This window comes from Myotis brandtii, unplaced genomic scaffold (genome assembly GCF_000412655.1).
Source record: "Myotis brandtii unplaced genomic scaffold, ASM41265v1 scaffold204, whole genome shotgun sequence".
NCBI classification, from domain to species: domain Eukaryota; kingdom Metazoa; phylum Chordata; class Mammalia; order Chiroptera; family Vespertilionidae; genus Myotis; species Myotis brandtii.
In genome coordinates this window covers 768,635-774,485 of record NW_005357599.1, presented here as the reverse complement: position 1 = coordinate 774,485, position 5,851 = coordinate 768,635, and positions in this window count along the sequence as shown.

Genomic DNA, 5,851 nt, shown 5'->3' with positions numbered 1-5,851 from the left:
TCCTTAGCCTTAATATCTATATATATACTAGTAAAAGCCGAACAACCAGTTGAATGGATGCTAAAACGCACACTGACCACCAGGGGGGCAGATGCTCAATGCAGGAGCTGCCCGCTAGTGGTCAGTGCGCTCCCACAGCCAACCTCCCATGGCCGGCCAACCTCCTGTGGTCTCTCCCCCTAGCCGGCATGCCTCAATGGGTCCTGATCGGCCTAATCATCAGCCAGGCCGAGGGACCCCACCCATATACGAATTCATGCACCAGGCCTCTAGTAAAGTTATAAGGCCCTATTTGGCCAGGCACATGTTTAATCTTTACCTCACATTGACACACTAGCTTTGCAATTCTAGTAGGTCAAGTTCTTAGCATCCCCAGAGGTAATGAGGAACAATAGTTTGTCTGAAAAAAAATAACCAACAAGAAAAACAAAACTTTGAGACTAAAATTTAAGATATTTTAATAATTTTAAAAATACAATCATAACTGTCAGAATGTCTTTGCCAATCTCTATATTTTCTACCAATAGTCAAATTTATGAAGAAAGCAAAATTTTATTGAGAACACCCTTCCCTGTAGAAAGCAAGACACCTTTGAAGAATTTTCACTCTTTTGCATTTCCATTTCTTACCTACATTCTGGCTATCACAATTATATTAACACTTTAAAACTTAGTTTAAAATATAATTTGAGTTAATTTTTATAATTTACAATAATTTAATGGGCCTGATTCCCTAATTTGATCCTCAAATAACCACGATTTGAAACTGACTTTTACTGAAATTTTTAAAACACATATTGCAAGTTATTATTTAGGGTAGTTCAACAGAATCTTTTTTTTTTTCATTCTTTGCATAGTCATTTACTTATGAAATAAGTATGCATGTACCAAAAAAAAAAACACAACAACTTATCCTTATGGGATTAGCATTATATTAGAGGAAAACAAATATTAGGCAATATATAATAATTAAAAGAGGTATATTTATATAATCTGTTCAGAACATAAAAATGGAATTTTTAAAAGTAAAAAGAATAGAGTAAGGAGAAGTGGGTGTATTTGGTAACTTTGCTATTTTAAACATAGTGGTGAAAGTAAGCTTAATTGAGAACATGACATTTGAAGGAGGTAACATTTAGCTATGTGGAAATCTGGGTGAATAGCATTTTAAGCAGAGGAAACAGGTATAGCAAAATCCCTCTGGCAAGAGTGTACCTCAGATATATTCAAGAAACTGAGAGGTGGCTATGTGATTTGGATGGAAAGAGTGAAAGAGAGGAGAGTAGGAAAGAAGTAATGGCAAGGATGGGAAAGCCCTGTAGACCATTGTAAGGACTTGGACTTTAATTCTGAATGATATACAGAGCCCACTGCAGAAGCTCTAGCAAACAAGTGGCTCCATCCTGTTTACATTTCTCCAGTCTCATTCTGTCTCCTGTGCTAAACATTATATGCAGGCAAGTACGGAACCAGATCATTTAGGAAACCATTGCTACAACAAAGACAACAGATAAGACCGATGATATAACAGGATAGTTGTAGAGGTGGAATGAAGGGGTTAGACTTAGAGTCTGTAGCAAACTCAGTAGCAATTAATGACAGATTGCATATGAAACTAGAGATAAAGAGATTAGCTGAAGATTATTTCAATATTTCTGTCCTTTGCAACTGAAGAATGATGTTACCAACTGAGATGGGGAAATATTAGATTAATCAATTTCTCAGGGGACATTTGGAGTTTACTCACAGGCATTTTAAGGTAGAGCTACCTATCAGACTTTCAAGTATGAATGTGAAGTATTTAATATATGATGCAGGAAATCAGGGAGGAGTTTGTTTTTTTTATTTCTTTTGCATATTTGTGATATTTATAGGCATGAGGCCAGAGTAATCGCCAAGAATTGAATGTAAGTATAAGAGAATAATACATCCAGAGACTGAGCCCTGAAACATTCCCAAATTAAGAAGTTGGCTGGGGGGAGAAGGAAGGAAAGGAAACAGAAATAGAGGCCAAGACAGCTAAACACTGAATTGATTTATTAACTTGGAAATATAGGTGTTACTGGTAACTTTTAATAGTGGAGCAATTTTTATGAATTGGTTTCTATTTAGGTAGAATTAATTTCAAGCAGATTGGATCATTTTCATTTTCCACCTTCTGTCTACCACAAAGTTAATAATGGCTTTCTCATTAGATATTAAGAATATGATAAATTTTGATGGAATTTCCATACTACATCATATTTCAACTGGGCACATGGATGCCAAGAATACACACTTCTAAACCTTTCCTTCTGCTATATTAGATCTTGTAGCTGAAGGGATTTTTTTTTATTGGGATATAAGTGGAAGAGTTTTGTGTAATATTTATCCTTATCCTTCTCTCTACCTATTATCTCCTAAATGATGATTGAAATATGAATGTGTTGGTAAAAGCAGCCATCATAGGCCATGAATCCAAGGTCATTTACAGAGCAAGAATAAGGAAAGATGAATAAGAACTAGCTGACACCATTAACATTAAAACAACCTTAGCATCTATTCATCTATTTCTGCATGAAGAAAAGAAATATTCTATATCATTTATTTTTGTGTGTTCCAATAGAACTTTACTATATTGATACTGGAGTTAGAACCTCATGTAATTTTCACAAAATATGATTCACACAATATTCTTCTTTTGATTTTCACAAAATCTTTTCACAAGATATTATTCTTTTGATATTTTTCAACCATTTAAAAGCCAATGTTACCATTTGCAACAGCATAGATGGAATTGGAAAGCATTATGCTAAGTGAAATAAGCCAATCAGAGAAAGATAAATACCACATGATCTCACTCATTTGTGGAATATAGTGAAAACAAACTTAACATCTAATCATCTATTTTTGCATGAAGAAAAAGAAATATTCTATATCATTTATTTTTGTGTGTTCCAATAGAACTTTACTATATTGATACTGGAGTTAGAACCTCATGTAATTTTCACAAAATATGATTCACACAATATTCTTCTTTTGGTTTTCACAAAATCTTTTCACAAGATATTATTTTTTTGATATTTTTCAACCATTTAAAAGCCAATCTTAGCTCAAGGGCAATAAAAAAATTCAGAGGGCCAGATTTGTCCCACAGGTCATAATTCACCAATGTCTGTTCTCTAAATGTATTCTTTTTTGTTACATAAAAAAATTAATTTAAAATAATTGTATTCCATGCTGGCAAGAGGTATGATAGGACAGGCATTCTAGTGACTATTAGTAGAACTGGTTATTGGTATGGTCTTTCTAGAAGGCAGTTTGGCAATTTGTGCCAAGAGTATTTTTTTAAAAGCCATGTTCTTTGAGCCAGTAATTTGACTTCTGGGTACCTGCATGGAAGAAATAGATGCATGCAGAGAGGTCAGCACACAAAATCATTAATCTTTCTTACCCTTTTATCAGCTGTCCCATCAAATGCACAACTGTATGTCAAAGGTGTGAAAGGATACACTCAAATGTTACCTCAAGGGAGTGCAGGGCCTGGTGTTACAAGGCAAAACACGGTGCACTCAGGGAAAAGGCATTTTGATGAGCAGTTAGCCTGACTCTACTGCTATGCCTTTTCCTCATTAAACAAATCATATGGTTCTTTGCCAGGAAAAGCAAATTTAGAGAGATGTGACCCTGTTTTCCTCCTGCAGGGACAGAGTCATGCCAGCACCGGCACTGTGATCATTCCCTCTCCCATTCTATTGCAGACATTGGCACAGTGTCTCTATGCCACTTAAACCACTGTTTTTATTCTAATTACTATTTAAACAAATCATATGGTTCTTTGCCAGGAAAAGCAAATTGAGAGAGATGTGATCCTGTTTTCCTCCTGCAGGGACAGAGTCATGCCAGCCGGCACTGTGATCTTTCCCTCCCCCATTCTATTGCAAACATTGGCACAGTGTCTCTATGCCACTTAAACCGCTGTTTTTATTCTAATTACTATTCTCCTTACTCACAACTTACCAAATAGAGGGGCCAAACCCCAATCCCTTTCCTTTATACTACATGGAAATTAAGGAAAGAAAAAAATAAAGAAATTATAGAAAGAAAAGTCACGTAAGTATTAATTAAATGGGGCAAATATGTTTTTGACTATGGTCAGAGCAATGGCTAAAGGAAATGATACAAAACAAAAAGAAAAAAGAGGGTGAACATTTGGACTAAAGCATAAACATTTTATTTGAACTGAAATTCAAATGTTCCTTTGAAAGCAATGCTTAGTGAAGCTACTATACACATGAATAAAATGACTTCTGTCCCCAAATATGGTGCCAGGTTGAACTAATTAACCTAGTGTTTCTTAAAACATATTCGCAAGATAATTCTCAAAAAGAGAGTCTAAGAAGCCTTGCATCTTTTAATTCCTTTTTTAGGACAATATTTACATGAAGGGAGTTACACTAATATTACATTATGAACACTAACAATACCATTTTATTTTGTTCAACCAAAACTTCTGAAGGACTGCCCCTAACAGTCCTTTTCAGATGTTATCATCTAACACATGCTTGGAAAACAATCTGGCAAAGTAAAATTTTAGACAAACCCAATTTAATAGAAAAACTTCATGTTATAAAAGACATTTGCCTGTTGGCTTTATTGATGCAATAGCTTAAACATCTTTGCAAAAATTACAATAAGGGTTCATATTCTGAATTCAGTTTGTCTTGATTTCTAATTGCCTCCTGGGTTTCTATTCTCTATTTTTCCTTTTTGTTAAAATAATAATAATAATAATAATAATAATAATAAAAACATTTGTTTCCCTGCCTGAAAGATTCCTGACAACCTGTGTAAAAAAATAATTCACTCCTAAGCAGCAAATCTATTTAATACCTTCCAAAAAAAAATCACCAACCAAGCATTAAAATTACATTTCAACCATGATCAAACAAATGCAGCATAATAAATTAGGTGTTAAAGCATCTAAACACAATTATCTAAACTCATAATTGAATTCAGAAACTAGTTTTCAAACTTAAAGCAGAGAAGGTAGGCATTCATGCTCATACATGCATTCATGAATCACTTACAGATAAAGATACAATTAGAGCAATTTCAAAGCAATTTTAAAGACATATTTACTTTTGAAATTTTTACATTTATCATTTAGCTACACTTTAATTAAATGTATGATTAGATAACTTAAATGACTTAAAAAGTCACAAATATCTCTAGGTACATAAAAATCTTATATAATTTTTCTCAAACCTATATTTATACTTAAAAAAGATTTTGAATAAAATATTTATGTTATAATTAATCTTAAAAGTCCATTATACTGATTTTACAATTTTTATCATACCAATTTCTAATAGGAAATAAATCATTAGGTTATGAACACAAAAGCTCAAGTAAACTGCTTGTTTAAACTGCTAAAATGTGTATTTATTGAGACCTAGTTATTAGTCAAGAATTTTTGTAGGTACTAGGAATAAGAGGATGAATAATATATTGTTTCTACTATGTTATATGTCCCTTTAACAATACATTCCAACTCTAGCTAAAAACAGATCTCTCACAGGTTATTGTAGTAAATGAGTGAATAGCACCTAAAACAAAATAAACATTCAAGTTTATCACCATCACCACTATCTTTATTGTATATCCTTTTTGTTCTGAAAGCAAGTATTTATGTCTATCATAGCTCATGACACATAATAAGTATTTAAAAATATTGAAGAAGTGAGTGCTATTGAATTTAGCCTTTTGGGAATGGTATACTATTTGTAAATATTTGTGAAATGTTATTTCCAAATTAGTTTATGGAATCCCAAATATTTAAAAATATATAATTTCATATATGCTATGTTAGA